Source organism: Coenobita brevimanus, chromosome 79, assembly GCF_032717465.1.
Source record: "Coenobita brevimanus isolate Jiangsu-jjx chromosome 79, ASM3271746v2, whole genome shotgun sequence".
Classification (NCBI taxonomy): Eukaryota; Metazoa; Arthropoda; class Malacostraca; order Decapoda; family Coenobitidae; genus Coenobita; species Coenobita brevimanus.
In genome coordinates this window covers 23410763-23427870 of record NC_137032.1, presented here as the reverse complement: position 1 = coordinate 23427870, position 17108 = coordinate 23410763, and positions in this window count along the sequence as shown.

Below are 17108 nucleotides of genomic sequence, written 5' to 3'. Positions count from 1 at the left end.
TTGAACTCTACACAGGGGCGGATAAAACCCCTGTATAGAGTCAACAATTGTGCAGGGGTAAAGAAGGAACGGAGTCGGCTTAGCACACCCAATCTCTTGGAAGCAGATTTTACAAGAGATGTAATATGATCTTTCCAAGACAAGTCCCGAGTAAATGAAACCCCAAGCATGTTCAAGGATGATGCAGAATTAAACTAAATATTATCAAACATTAGTGGGTATACCTGTGGAAGATTTTGTCGGGTTGATAGGTGCAAAAAGTGAGTCTTTGATGCATTAAAAACAACAAGATTATTTTTACCCCAGTTAGAGATATGAGCCAAGTCAGACATTAGGTGTGCCATAGTCTCATCCCTTGTTTGTTGAAGTAACTGCTGAGATGGGCGTTGTGGGAATCGAATGGAAAGGTGAAGGGTGGAGTCGTCAGCGTATGAGTGGATAGGGTTAGATGTACAGCTTAGAAGGTCATTGATGAATAAAAGGAAGAGAGTTGGTGATAAGACAGAGCCCTGAGGAACACCACTGTTAATAGATCTAGGAGAAGAAGGATGGCCGTCTACAACAGCGGCTATAGAACGACCAGAAAGGAAGCTAGAGATGAAGGCACCGATAGAAGTATAGAAACCGTAAGAGGGCAGTTTGGAAATTAAAGATTTATGCCAGACTCGATCGAAAGCCTTAGAGATGTCAAGTGCAATGGCAAACCTTTCGCCAAAGTCCCGAAAGGAGGATGACCAGGAGTCTGAACGGTAGGTGAGAAGATCGCCGGTGGAGCGTCCCTATCGGAACCCATACTGACGATCAGAAAGAAGGTTGTGATAGGAAAGATGCTTTAAAATGTTTCTATTAAGAACAGACTTGAAAACTTTTGAGATACAGGATGTTAAAGCAATTGGACGATAGTTAGAGGGTTGGGAATGGTCACCTTTCTTTGGGACTGGCTGAATGAGAGCAAACTTCCAGCAAGAAGGAAAGGTACAAGTTGACAGACAAAGGTGAAAGAGTGCCTAGGCAGGGTGTAAGCACAGAAGCACAGTTCTTGAGAACAACAGGAGGGACCCCATCAGACCCATATGCCTTATTAGTATTGAGGCCTGTGACAGCAGAAAATACATCAGCTGAAGAAATTTTAATGTCAGCCATGAAGAAGTCAGAGGGGGGAAGTGATGGAGGAACAGCACCGGAATCGTCTAAGGTGGAATTGGAGGTGAAAGTCTGAGCGGAGAGATCTGTTTTATCAGTAGAAGAAATAGCTACAGAGCGATCAGAGTAGAAAAGAGGAGGGAAGGATGATGAGGTAAAGTTGTTAGAAAGGTTTTTGGCAAGGTGCCAGAAGGAGCGGGAAGAATTCGAGTTAGAGAGTTGAGAGCACTTAGTACGGATGAAATTTTTTTTAGCAGAGCGAAGAACAGACTTAGCACGATTCCGGGCAGAAACGTATAAAAGATGTGATTCAGGGGTGGGTTGGCTCTGGTACCTTTTATAGGCAATCTCCTTGTCGGACAGCATTAGAACAAGCGTGATTAAACCAAGGCTTTCGTGCATTAGTCAAAGGATATGAGAAAGGAATGTATGCTTCCATGCCCGAAAGAATAACCTCTGTAATGCGCAAGGCACACCCAGATGGCTCCCGGCCACGGAAGCAATAATCATTCCAGGGAAAATCAAAGAAGGACTGCCTGAGGGCCTCCCAGTCCACAGCTCCAAAGTGCCACAGACGACGTTTCTTTGGAGGGTCCGCAGGCCGTACTGGAGCGATAGGACAGGTAAAGGTGATAAGGTTGTGATCGGAGGAGCCCAACGGAGAGAGAAGATTAACAGTGTAAGCAGAAGGATTAGTTGTAAGGAAGAGGTCAAATATGTTGGAACTCTCTCCAAGACGATCAGGGATACAGGTAGGGTGCTGTACAAGCTGCTCTGGGTCATTAAGGATAGAAAAGGTGTAGGCTTGTTCACCAGGTGGATCAGTGAAAGGAGAGGAGAGCCAAAGGTGGGGGTGAACATTGAAATGTCCTAGAATGGAGATTTTAAGAGAAAGGAGAAATGGATAGAATGTGTTCCATCATAGAAGTAAGATAGTCAAAGAATTTTTGATAGTAGAATTAGGAGACAAGTAAACAGCACAGATATATTTAGTCAGAGAATGACAGGAAAGCCGAAGCCAGAGTGTAGAGAATTCGGAAGAATCAAGTTCAGGAACACGAGAGCAAGATAAGTTGTTGCGTATATATACACAACAGCCACTTTTGGCTTTGAAATGAGTATAGAGAAAGTAGGAGGATGCAGAAAAGGGTCTGCTGTCAGTTACCTCAGACAGCTGAGTCTCAGTTAGAAAAAGAAGGTGAGGTTTAGACAAGGAGAGGTGGTGCTCAACAGAGAGAAAATTAGAGGAAAGGCCACGAATGTTGCAGAAATGAAGAAGTAGAGAGTCAGACAGTGGTTCCAGGTATCTTGAGTCGTCACCGGGAGAGGGGCAGAAGGTGGGGGCATTTATGGTTCCCCCCCCCCTGGGGACTCCGAGGCTATGTTATTTGATGCCATTTTTTCTTTCTAAATTTTGAAAAGGAAGTGTGGTGTGTAATGTGCATCTAGTTTGGTGTTGATAGTTAGAGAAACTTGTACTGGAGAGCATGCTGGCCTACTCTCTGTGTTACTGAGACACTGAAAAAGTTCAGCAAAGGGGGATGATCAGGACCTAGTCCCAAGGGCTGATGAAGCGGGAGCTCCAGCTCTCCCTATCATCAGCTTTCCATCCATCTTGGCAGTACTGCCCTGCTCGACTGGTGCTACAGTCTACTCCACAGACTGGTGGAAGGGTCTGAGGAGGTAGCAGCCAGCCACTGTGAGACTGCGGAACGAACGATGCAGCATATGTGGCACCCTGAGAACTAAAGTAGATGCCTGAGGGGTTGTGCTCACCATCTGAGGAGTTGGAGCATTGACCACCTGAGATGGAGAGTTCACTGTCGCTGGGGGACCAGTGAACTGTGGACAAGTACCTGTACTGGTGGGGTTGGCACCACTATGCGCTTGTTGTGGAATGAAGGCTGCATTTGCATCCTGCCTCCGGTACACTAAAGTCGATTGTCCTGACTGAGAGTTATGTGGTTTATCCTTGCCCTGCTGCTGCTTGAAATACCAGTACTGCTGCTGGTTAGGGTTCTGCTTGTCGTACCGCTTCCACTCAGGTTTCTGGATATTTTGCCCCTGGTCCTTCTTCTGTGGTTTGTTTGGACCTTGACCATTGTTCTGAGAACGCCCTTGTTGCTGAGGTTCAGTCTGAGACGGTTTCCCAGATTTGTCAGCTTTCCTGTTCCAGGTGTGTTGCTTATGAGTTAGATACCCATACACAGTGAAGAATGCATCAGCCTTCTCCACCATTTGGCTGGCATCCCTTACCTGGCAGATCTTAACCCGTCACGTCTCGAGGTTTTCCGCACCTCCGACATCCCCCAGTCCCGAGGTATTTTTGATTTTTTTTTTTTTGGCTAAAACCTTCGCTTTTGGTGAGAAACATCGAAAATTCATAGAGAAATCGCTCTCCTGAGGTTTAAAGTGCTCAATCCAGGTAGGAGTTCCTCCTTACCTGAGTGGGTTTTCTAACATGCTGGCACCAAAGAAAACGAGTTCTATGGGAGGGTAACTATTTTATCCACTCATAAACGGTATTTATTTATTTACTTGGTACGAATGTATATGTAGTATGACAGTATATTGGTTTTCAAGCAGTAATAAAGGCATTATAAGCATTGTTTCACTCACTAACTAATCACCATACCTGACTTATTTTTGCCACACTACCTGATCATTATTTCTGGCTGCGAATAAGATGCGAATAAATGTGTTTGAATGGATGAGTAAATGGAGAGTGAGTCGTCCTGTCTCGGCTACCTCCCTTTCCTTGGGGGAAGCAGCCTAGGTATATAGATAGATAGATAGTTTCTTCTTCTAATGCTATGTAAACATTGTCCTCCACATTGTCATCGATTGGGGAATCATTCTAGCCCTGAATAACTTTACTAGCCAGGTCACTGGTAACAGGCCCTTTGCCAAGACAATGGCGTGAGGGGGGGAGGGGGGAGGTTATGCAGTGTAAGGCATTGTCCCTGCTTGGTATCTTGTACAGGAAAAGAGGAAGGTGTCCCGTGTATACATACGAAAAATCACGTGCGAAAATTGAAAATTGTGCAAATTAGGTACCTTGCAATTGCACGACGTACTGGTACGTCGCCGAGACTGGCAAATGCAAATCGTGGTGACGTACCCATACGTCGTCGGGACGGGGCGGGTTAAGCTGAGCCATAAGCTCAGCAGGCCACGACTTTTCTAGCTGCATGCGCAGCATAAGGTCAATTATCCCCTCACGCGTTGAAGGAGTTTCATCTTTCTCCATCCACTCATCTAAGTAAGCAGTAAGCCGTTCAAGAAACTGAACGACAGTCTCTTTTTCTTGTAAACGCACCCTCATAAACTGACTCTTGGCATCATCAACTGTGAGATCGTACACTTTGACGAGTGCGGCCTTCATCATTTCATACGTGAGATTGTCTTCACGAATTCTGTGGAGAATATTGAGGGCAGGGCCCTCAAACAGGCTAAGAAACTGGAGCCACTTAGCTGCCTCATCCAGCTGGTACAGCTGAGCCATGTCTTCGAAACGAGCTATGAATGGCTCGATTTGCTCGCCTTGTATGGAGGAAGCTGATGTGAGGGGTCGACAGAACATGTGCAGGAGAGCGCTCGTGGAGCTTGGGTTAGCTGCACCAGATGTCTCTGAAGCCAAGGAATCTCGCTTGAACTTCAACATCTCAAGTTCATGTTTCTCACGTGCCTCACGCTCGGCAAGTTCATGTTCTCGTTCTCTGTCTCGTTGTTGTAGCTCATATTCACGTTATCTCTGTCGTTGTTCTCGCTCGTATTCGCGTTCTCTTTCGCACTGTTCTCGCTCGCGTTCGCGTTATTCCCGTTCATATTCAAGTTGTTCTCGCTCATGTTCACGTTGAATTCTATGCTTTTCACGAGCATCATTCTCACGTTGCCACTCGTAACTAAACCGAGAGAGGACGTATTCCTTGATTTTTTCGGGGTCGCTAAGCCTCATATCTTTGGCTTCCTGTACATAGATATTATTAGTCATGATGCTAACTCAGTCTGAGTGAACTAAAGACTAAGTACTGACTGCTATTTTGCAGAGAAATGGCAATAATCAAGAGTAAAGAATATAGGCACAGGTTGGTGGTGACCAGTTTTACGAGTATATATCTAGTTAAACTGGTAAAGAAAGAAAAAAAACAAAAAACTGACTGTGAAAACTATTACGTAAAATTAATAGAAATGAATAAATAATCACCAGTAAGATAGTGCCTATAGACTTTAATGATAAATACCTAAGTATGAGTGAGTGAGTATTAGCTCGTTAATAACTTTTGAGCTAGGAGTTAATATCCTGGAATGAGGTCGCCAGATGTCACGGGGGGATGTGAATTTATGAATTAATGAATGCTTAGATGTTACTTGAAAATAGAGACAAGGAATTGACTTGTGAAAATCAAGCAGTAAGCTTTACTTTATGCCAGCTTACTTCGCCGATTTTCTAAGGATGTGAATTTATAAACTTTCTCAACAATACACAGCAGAGACTATTTACTCATGCGTGCTGTTTGTTAGTCTCTTGAGAAAGTGACTCCACCCATGACAATCAATAACTAATGCTAATAATAAGAAACAGGTTCTTGCCAGTGCATTAACTCCTGGCTAGCAAATCGAATTTAAGCTTAATACAAAAGAACTGGCCTGAGTACCAGTTATGAATAATGCAAAGCATTTGTGCAAACTAGGAGCGGCAAGTAAAATAAGCTTAATGTGGAGAAATAAAACACGAGTTTAACTACATTAAGCTCAAAGGAAAAGAACTGTAAATTTATTAATTACAATGAAATAAATTTATATTACATGAGTCTCAAAATGAATTCAAAATAACAAGGAGAATACACTCACTTGCTCGTTCAAAAGCTAAATACACTTAAACCTAGAAAAACGAAAAGAAATACTGGTCAGTGGAGGGGAGCCGAGCTAAGAGAACTGGGCACCTGTGCAGGACATCAGATGCTGCAATTCACTAAACCCTCTTCACCAATTCACTGTCTAGGTGGAGATTCAAGAACTTGCTGTACAACAGCGGCGCTGCCTTACGCTGGGCACAACGGTCCTACACTCGCGATGATCCAAACCTGACTAACTTCAAACCATGAAAGAGGGCGAGGGATGGCCGTGTGAACTTCAATGGTCAACGGAAAGTGAGCGGTATACGCTCACAATAAATCACTCAGTGAAGGCAGTAATGTCGTGCACAAGAATGATCACTTGTGAAACAGTGAGAAATGTTCTGAAAACCATACCAATCGGAATGAATACGCGGACGATTGAACTGAGTGATGCGCAGTGGGAATTCCACTAGAATTCGTGGTTTTCCCACTGAAACACAATGTCACGAATTTATAAATACGCTCGCGTGAATTCGTGACAGGGGGGGGGTCAGTGGTGAAAAATCTGCCGGGATACGGCGGGTTAAATTCGGCATGGAAAAATTAATTCTCCATCATAGTTACAGAGAAAGATGTATATTCACCTAAATGATTTGACCACAATTGTGCTAGAGTAACAGAACATAAAACAATATCATATAACATTTATAAAAGGACCAAAACTAAAGAAGCCTTAGCTATTATAGAACTATCAGAAACCATGCCAAAACAATTATCTATCTATCTATCTATTGCCAGACGCCTCAATCCCGTTTGGGGTGGCCACAAACAAATCGCCTCCAAATCGCCCTGTCCCCCTCCATTTCACTCCCCTGCTCCCAGCTCACACACCCCTCTCTCATATACCTCTCCACCCCATCCCTCCATCTCATCCTCAGCCTCCCCCTCCCTCTTTCCCCCTCCACCTCATTCACATACACTCTCTTCGTCAGTCTTTCACCCTCCATCCTCTCCACTTGGCCAAATCACCTCAGTATGTTCCTCATAACGCTTCCTATCACATCCACATCAACACCACAACGCTCCTTTATATCCTCATTCGTCAGCCTGTCTCTTCATGTGACTCCACAGGCTCCTCTTAAATAACTCATTTCCACTGCTCTCACTCTTGACTTGTGTCCTTCCAACAACGTCCAAGCTTCACTTCCGTACGTTAGAGTTGGTATCACAATACTGTCATGTAGCAACTTTTTCACTTCCATGCTCACTTCCCTGTTTCTTTCACTGCTTTCAAGGAACCATCAACCTTTCTTCCCCGCTGTACCCTTTCAAGCACTTCACCCTCCAAACTTCCATCCTTACTCATCCCACTACTCAAGTACTTAAACGTACTCACATTTTCCAATTCCTCACCATCCAACCTCGCTGTACATTCACTGACTTCACCCTTCAAAGACCATCACTTTACTCTTCCCTACATTCACCTTTAGATTCCGTTTCTTACACACTCTCTCAAACTCATCAACCAAGCCTTGCAGAAACCCTTCGTCTTCACTCAACAACACAGTATCATCTGCAAACAACAGTACAGGGAGTTTCCAAACACTATCCTCTCTCACCATGGCCACTCCAACATCCACTACCCTACCTTGAACCTCTTTTATTACCCCATCCATGTACAGATTGAACAACCATGAAGACATGACACATCCCTGTTTCAACCCAACCTTCAAAGAGAAAAATTCACTTAGTTCACCATCCACACGCACTGCAGCCTTTGCACCATCGTACATACTCTTCACAGCATTCAACAACTTTCCATCTACTCCATATATTCTTAACACTTTCCACAATCCTTGTCTATCCACCCTGTCATATGCTTTCTCCAAATCCATGAATGCCGCATACAACTTCTTTCCCTTCTCTAAAAATTTTTCCACTAAAGATCTGAGAATGAATATCTGATCTACACAACCTCTTCCCTTCCTAAAGCCTCCCTGTTCTTCTCCAACTAATTTCTCTGTCCTTTCTCTAACTCTGTCAATAAGTATCCTACCATACACTTTTCCTATTATACTTAGAAGACAAATGCCCCTATGGTTACCACACACTTCTTTTTCCCCTTTTCCTTTGTACAAGGGAATAATTATACCTGACTTCCAATCCTCCGGGACTCTACCTTCCTCCCAGGCCAATCTGCACATCTTCCACATCCATTCTACTACTATCTCTCCCCCATGCTTCAGCATTTCACCACACACTCCATCAATTCCTGGGGCTTTACCTGATTTAACTTTCTTCATTGCTTCCACAACTTCTATCCTACTGATTTCTTCCTGTCTTCTCACCTCCCTCCTTCTCCCAGCCATTCCCCAGCCACTTATACTCGCATTACTTCCTTCCTGTATGTTCAACAATTCCTTAAAGTGTTCTCTCCATCTGCTCACTTTTTCTCCCTTCTCCACTAGTAATCTACCATTTTTATCTTTCACTTCCCTGCTAACTTCACTTCCACCCTGTCTTACTCTTTTCACCTCTCTCCAGAACATTTTCTTACAGTCCCTCCACTTTACACTCAAATTTCTTCCAAATTCCTCATCCACTCTCTTCTTACTCTCTCTTACTAATCTTTTCACCTCTCTTCCTTTCTACATAGAACTCTCTCTTCTGCCTCTCAACCTCTTCCACGCCCCTATTTCTCATCCATTCATTGTATGCTTTCTTCTTTTGTGCCACAGCCTGTTTCACCTCTTCAGTCCACCACGCTGTTCCTTGCACCCCCCTCTGTCTTCTCTTCCACACACCACATCACATGCTGCACATATTTCTTCTGTAAATATTCTACACACACCTTCCCCGTCTCCCATCTGCTCCAATTCATATTTGCCCAATCGTTCCTCCACTTTTCTTATACTCTGCCTTTTTCTCATCCTCTTGTAACCTTTCCACTCTCCTTGCAACTACTCCTTCCTCTCGTCTTTCCCTTCTTCTATTCCTCCAACTTACTTGAACTTTAATTCTGGCCATCACCAAGTAGTGGTCAGAAAGTCCACTCCCCCAACCTCTATACACTCTTGCATCCATTACACATCTTCGCATCCTTTCATCCACACACACATAATCAATCATTGCCTTCCTTTCATTCAGTTCACCACCCACCCTTCTCATCACTCGCCATGTACACCTGTGAATCATTTTATGCCTGAAGAGGGTATTGGCTATCACCAACCCCCTCCCAGCACAAATGTCCACTATGCACTCCCATTCTCATCTATCTCAGCAGCACACCCCACTCACCAACTATTCCATCCACCTTCACATTCCCAACTTTACCATTCATATCACCAATCAAAAACACTCTCTCATTCCTTCCAAACTTTTCCATGCACACTTCTACATTTGTCCAGAACTCTTCTCTCAATTATCAATTATCAATCTTTCTAAATCAAACTTTCTTCATAGACAAACTACAGTAACAAACTACTAAACAGCCCAAATGATAACAAAATATTCTGGTCTACCCTTAATTAAGTCAAATATAACTTCTCTACCACCTCTTCCATTTGTACCCCATCCACAATATGTCTACCCCCGATGTATATATGTCCGCCCCCCATGCATACATGCCCCCACTAAACTTGCTAGGTCAGCATGCTTTCCCACGCCTGAAGACGGCGTTATTGCATCAGTTCATATCAGGCAGCCTAGCCGGGCAGACTATTTTTCTGTAAGCTTGTAATAAACTCCTTATCTAGCTGTTTGTACACGGAGTTTCTATTACCAAAGTATTGCAAGTTACCTTTGGTAGCAGCGGTGTTTCGAACCATCACATTCTGACCGCCTCCTTGGATTTTTAGTGATACAACAAGATACACGACGTCTCACATTTGCCAGCCTCGCCCTTCCTCCGTGCCTCTAGTGGTGTCATACCTTGGCTGTGCTTTTCAAGTGTACCATTTTTCTCACCAGTGCTCACCTCTTAACCAACCGCACCCATACGCCTTGTTCCTGACCGCATGTGTCGCCGTCGCCGACCTACGCACCTGTTGCACCTGTTCCCAGCACCTGTTCCGAACTCATCGTAGCTCCTGCCCTCACGGTGCCACTTATCACTGTCTGCCCGCTGCCTGCCCACCACCATTCTCTGCATTTGCAACTCACCAGCTCTACACCTGCCTTGCGCCGACATCTGCCTCACCACCCACCACAGGCCTCCACCGTCGCCCGCATCTGGTCTGCATTACGGAGCCTCCTAAGACCGCCACTCCCTGCCGGTGATTCATCGCAGCGTCTCTTCTCCTCTCCGCCCAGCTGTCTCTCCACCGCCGCCCCGCCCCGCCCCGTCGCCCCGCCCCGCCCCGCCCCGCCCCGCCCCAGCCCAGCTATGCCCAGCCACCCTGCACGTCATACTTCTCGACACTCCCGTTTCTACTGTGTAACTATAGTATATCTTTCCTTTCTATAGAGATTATCCTCGATTTTCTCTACAGATTGGTTATTGTAAATATTCCATCTCATTTCCATTACCCCGTTTTCATCTTCACCTACGTTATTTATATTCCATCTCATCCTTCGCATTTTATTTAAACCATTGATCTCCGCACCTTCATTCATTTTCACACCTCGTGTATTCCATCCTCTCATTGCTATTTATACATTTCCACCTACGTATCCATCTTCATCCTTTCACCTTCCATTGCCGCATTAAATGTCATACTTTCCACGTCAACCGCTTACCACCAGCCCTCTCGACCCGGAAACATCACCTGCTCATACCCCGTCTGCCGACTCTAACACAATCACTCATTTACGAAATGGCAGAGTACCACCGCTCTGTACCTGAGACTCCCGTTTCACTTCCCGCAGAATCACTTACTACCCGTCCTACCCTCGTAAATCCAGATACCTCCTCCTCTACTCCTGCCTCTACTCTCCCTTCTTCATCCTCTACGCCTTCCCCTGTCGTTCCCTCTCCTACCTCTCTTCATACCCCGTCTTGCTCGCCCTTAACTGCCACTACCTTCTCTCTCTCCCACACCTCTCCTGCCGCCACTTCTACACTTCCAGCCATAGCCAACCCTCCACAGTCTATCTATCTCGACGATGCCAATCGTCCCAAATTTACCGGCCAGGACCCAACTTGGTCTGTCTATGATTTCCTTAGAGAAGTCGAAACGGAAATAAACAATAGACAAATAAAAGAGGAATCGCTCAAAGTAGCTTACCTCCTCGGTCGTTTGCACCACGGTAAATCGGACATCGGATCTGCGATCCGTGCAGGACATTTCGATAGCATTCGTACCTTTGCTGATTTGCGTACGGAACTCATCAGCCTTTGTTGCCAGCATTCAAATACCGCATCTCTCATGGGATTCATTAATCTCCTAAACCAACTAGATGAGGACTTGCGCGTCCCAGCGCAATATGCCAAGCTCCGCGAAGCTGCCGCCACCATGAAAGCAACTAGTAGCGAGATGCTCCAATTACTGGTAGGCACGAAATGGTTAGAAGACAAGAACGGCGTTCCAATGCTTTCACTCACCAACTTTGCTGACTTAATTGGTTACCTCAGATTCCTTCACTGGCTTACTCCTAAACAGCGAGAGCTAGCCTTGGAAATCGGTTTCAATCCAGGAGATAAAATTATTCAGGTCACTAAAGCCATTCATGAAAGAACAGGTTCGAACTACACGCGTCAGGGCACCACCCAACCCTTGGCCTCCTCAGTCTGTCACACCTCCACTACCCCAGACCAATCTCTCTCCCGTCCCACCACACGCGGCAGACCTGCCACACATCGCTCTCCTACCGCATGTCGTGATCAATCTAGCGCCCAACGGAACAGACAATCTTCGATTCTTTGCTGGTATTGTGGTCATCCTGGACATCGAGCATCCAGTTGCGACCGTACATACAGACGTCCTCACTCCCAAACCAGACAGCGTACGCCTTCCTGCTCACGTCGTCCACACTGCAAATACCACAAATCAAGCACGACTCACACCACTGAGGAATGTCGTTACCTCAACCGCCAACAGTCGGGGGAAGCGCCGCGCCCGTATCGGACCAATATCACGTAGAACCAGAAACCCAACTCCCCATCTGCCATGTAGGTCCCATAACATCCTCGGGTTTAGTTATTCTCGGCAGCAGTCATGACATACCAACGTCATTCTTCTTGGACACAGGATCTATAGTAAATCTCATCTCCGAAAATTCCTTTCAAATTATTCATCGCCATCACAACCACGTCAGTTTCCTAGAACCACCAGACATTCGCCTATGTGGTGTTAACGGCTCAGAGTTTAAGGTTAAGGGAAGAGTCACCCTTGAAGTCAAACTCCACAGAGATTTGCCCCCTATCCTCATTGAATTTCATGTCACTAATGACTTGCAGTATCCCACAGATGCCCTTATTGGTTTCTCCACCATGGCACAACATTCCATTGCATTATTACCTGCTTGTGGTAGTATAGACATTTCTGGATTCCCGGTTTACACTATGGAATGTCCCCGTCCTGTTCTTACGATTAAATCAGTCCTTCAATTACCTCTGTCCCTATCACTACCAAAAAGTCCAACCCAGCCCAAACCACCACTATCATCATCTGAGAATACAGAGATCATTCCTTTACTGACTGCGAGCAAGGACATAAATTCCTCAATGTCTCCTGATACATCATCTCAGCCTTCGAACATGGCTCTTACATCCTCTCCCGACAACACTATCGCTGACTCAGACATGTCTCAGTTACCTACCTCACACAGTCTGAATGATCTTCTCCAACACGCAGAGACGAAACGTGCAGTAACGAATACGTGCACAATTTTGTTACCGCATGAGTTCACCAAAGTCTCTGTTTGTGTTGCCGGTGCGAAAGAAGGAGTGGATGTACTAACCCTACCTGAGACGTGTTGTGTGAATGGCTTGACTTATGAGTCAGCGTGGTGTACAGTCTTAGAGGACAGTTTATGCTACCTGTACTTGCTCAGTGTCACAAATGCTCTACTAAAACTTAAAAGTGGTGTAAAGATTGGAGACTTCCTAGTATACCCAGCGGCCGTAAAGGTGTGCCATGATTCCTCAATTCCTACTATTCAGATTGATGATACGCCAATCGGTGTATGTACTATTAACTCTACGGGATCTGCGCTGACATATTCACCCGATATGCTCTCACATCTCACTTGCACAGATTTCCCAGAAAATACGCCCCAACTCCTCGACCTTCTGACCTCGTACAGAAACGTGGTTGCCTTACCCGGTGAACCGATGGGTAGAACAGACCTTGTCAAACATACGATTGAACTACTACCAGGAACTCAGCCGATTTACATACCAGCGTATCGATTTCCTCACAGCCAGAGAAAGCAGACAGATCAAATGGTACAGAACATGTTAGACTAGGACATTATTGAACCCTCCGTCAGTCCATGGAATAGCCCACTTTTCTTAGTACCAAAGAAGGACGGCAACTTTAGACCAGTAGTCGACTATCGTAAGGTCAATTCTGTCACCGTTCCAGACCGTTTCCCATTACCTGTCCTCACTGATTTGCTAGAATCCCTTGGTGAAAATAACGTAGTCTTCTCATCTTTAGACCTCCTCAGCGGGTACTGGCAGGTCGAAATGGAAGAATCCTCTCGCCCAGTTACAGCCTTTAGCACCCCTTCCGGACATTTTCAGTTTAAGAGACTCCCTTTTGGTCTGAGAAATGCTCCCTCCATGTTCATGCGACTTATCCATTCAGTCTTCAGCGGTATGATGGGACACTCTCTTTTTGCTTACCTAGATGATATCATTGTTGTGAGTAAATCCATCCCTGATCATTTTACCAAACTCCAGCAAGTCTTTGAATGCCTCCAGCTCACAGGCCTGAAAATCAATCTCAGTAAATGTGACTTCCTGCGAAAGAAAAGAAAATTCCTAGGCCATGTCGTAGATGCACAAGGCATTCATACTAATGAGGATAAAACTAAGGCGATCATTACCTTCCCAGAACCTACCACTACCGAAGCTGTACGAAGTTTCCTGGGCCTCAGTGGCTATTATCGTCGCGAAGATCGCCGCTCCTCTGACCCACTTACTCAAGCAGAATGTGCCATTTGTTTGGACTAACAACCAGTCACAGGCTTTCCAAAAGCTAAAGACAGCTCTTGTTAATGCCCCCGTTCTAGCATTCCCTGATTATACCAAACCCTTCCTTCTCTGCACAGACGCCTCAAGCACTGGACTTGGTGCCGTTTTGATGCAGCTCGATGAAGCATCAAGGAAGCGCGTAATAGCATATGCTAGTCGCACCCTACAACCCCTGAATGTAACTACAGTGTCACAGATCTCGAAGCGCTAGCGGTAATCTGGTCCTTGAAACATCTCAGAGATATAGTCTATGGTTATCCAGTGCATATCCAAACAGACCACCTTCCACTACGTGATTTGTTCAAGAATCACAACCTAACAGGTAGACTAGCTAGATGGTCTGTCATCATCCAGGACTTTAATCCCACTTTTCAATATGTACCAGGCAAGTTGAATGTAGTCGCAGACGCACTCTCACGTCACGTAGCAGCAGCTATAACATCACTGCAGCGTGAAGTAACTGAAAATACTACACTAACATCAGAAGTTGTTCGAAACTTTCAACGCCAAGACCCCATGTGGTCCAAAGTCATTTATTTCCTAGAATCTGGCGATGCCTCGACCTTACCTACTCTGCCAGTATCACTAGATGAGTTCATGCTAGATGATGATCTCTTGTACAGGAACACACTGCTAACAGACAAAGATATGCCCAATCGTGAAGTACGCCAACTTGTTGTCCCCACTGCCCTGATACCAAAGGTTCTTCATATTGTTCATAATACTCCTCAAGCTTCCCATCCAGGTAAAGACCGATGCTTGCGCCAAGCACGTCTCAAATACTATTGGCCAACCATGCGCCGCGATATCAATGCCCACTGTGACTCTTGCCTCTCCTTCCACCGCCACAAAGGATCAACCGGTTTACCAGCACCTCTCTTACAATACCCAATCCCGTCACGACCATGGAAAACTGTCTCAATCGATCTCTTAAAACTCCCTCTCACAGAATCTGGCGCTGAGTAGTTGTTCGAAGCGGTCGACCACTTCTCCCGCTACTGTGTCCTCGTACCCCTCTCCGACAAGACTGCGAAGAGCGTTGCACGTGCCCTTGTAGATCACGTAATTTGCCCGCTCAGTACCCCTCATACCATTCTTACTGACAATGGTACAGAGTTCAACAATAGCCTTCTCGATGAGATCTGTCCCCACTTTCGTATCAGTAAGTGCAATGTCGTGCCTAACCATCCGGCTTCCAATGGCCTTGTAGAACGCCACAACCGAAAAATCTTAGAGTGCCTCAGACATCTAGGCTCCCATAGTTCGTCCTGGGATGACTGGATTCCCCAAGTGGCATCCTCCATCAATAGTTCCATCAATGCATCCATTGCTGAATCTCCCTTCTTCGTCCTCTTTGGCTTTGACAAGGACCTCCCATACTCTCTCTTATCCTCAAAGCCAGAACCCATCTACAACATGGATGATTATGTTAAACTAAAATTGGCCAACTTCCAGACAATCCACCAGTATGTCCAATCCACTTTGGCTTCCTCTCAGGAGGACATGCTGCAGCGCCAACATAAGTCCGCCTCTCCTATCACTATCAATGTAGGCGATCTTGTCTTTGCTCATTCCCATACACGTTCCTCTAAGTTGGATGACAAATTTACAGGGCCCCACCGCGTCCTCACTCAACAAGGCAACAAATTTCACCTCCAGGACCTGTCCACTAGGGACACCAGATGGGTCCACGTCGATGACTTAAAGCGAGCACGCCGTGGCCTCGTGTTGGAAGAGTCATTTACACAACCTCCTGCCCCCTCTTCCCCTCCTCCCATCCCTCAGTCTACCTTGTCTCCACCTATCCCTTAGTCTCCTTCCTCTCCACCTCCACCTGCCCATTCATCAACCAATCAATATCGGTCCAAACTGCACTCTGCCCATCAACCTCTTCACGACCTCCCCCATTAACTCTACCCTGATTTTCTAGGTACGATGTTAGCGATCTCCCTGCTGGCAGTGCTGACCCTCCTGGGGTCTGGGTCAGGTCAGGACGATGGTGGAGTACGTCCCGGGGCCTTGGTCGGCTCGGGAGGCGAGGTAATGCTTATCGAAGACGTAGCCTCTTTGCGCTACGATCTTGCGCCCCTGGCCGACGTCGCCATTGCCCTACCTGCCTACGCGCACCAGCTCCGCGGAATCAGAAAAATGGAACGTCGACTCCAGGAAATCAGAGTCACTACCGGCATAGTACGCCCTACACACGACGTAGAAACTCCCCGTACTTAGAGCCCTCACATTCCGTGACTACCATTGCCATCTAACAATTAGCCAAACTGTGAACAGCACTCTGCCTACTAGAAAATGATGGTATTTCTTTCATGCATTACTGAGTGACAGTGCATCCTACAGAACATACAAAAAAAAAAAAAAATGAAGGAACAACAACAATAGAACTCTCATATCTACTCCTTGTTTATCATGTATCAAACTATTATTGTGTACTTCCCATTATGTTTATATATCCCTTCGACCCTTACTGGATTTGTACCTATTATTCCTTGTATATCTTATATGTATACATCCTTCTAATTCCCTCCCCTCAACATGGCCATGTCTCCCCTACTGCCCCTGTATCATACTTATCCCTTGTACAAACCTCCCTGGTCCTGCCCTTACTACTATAATAAAAACATTTAACTCCCGGTGTCCCGGAGACACCATCTCAGCTACCCGGGGAGTAGTGTACCCCCTCCACAATATGTTTACCCCCGATGTATATATGTCCCCCCCCCCAATGCATACATGCCCCCACTAAACTTGCTAGGTCAGCATGCTTTCCCACGCCTGAAGACGGCGTTATTGCATCAGTTCATATCAGGCAGCCTAGCTGGGCAGACTATTTTACTGTGAGCTTGTAATAAACTCCTTATCTAGCTGTTTGTACAGGAAGTTTCTATTACCAAAGTATTGCAAGTTACACATTCCACCGTTATAGTTCTCCAGTGGAAATCTAGTAAGTGACCCACGTGGAAAAGACAACC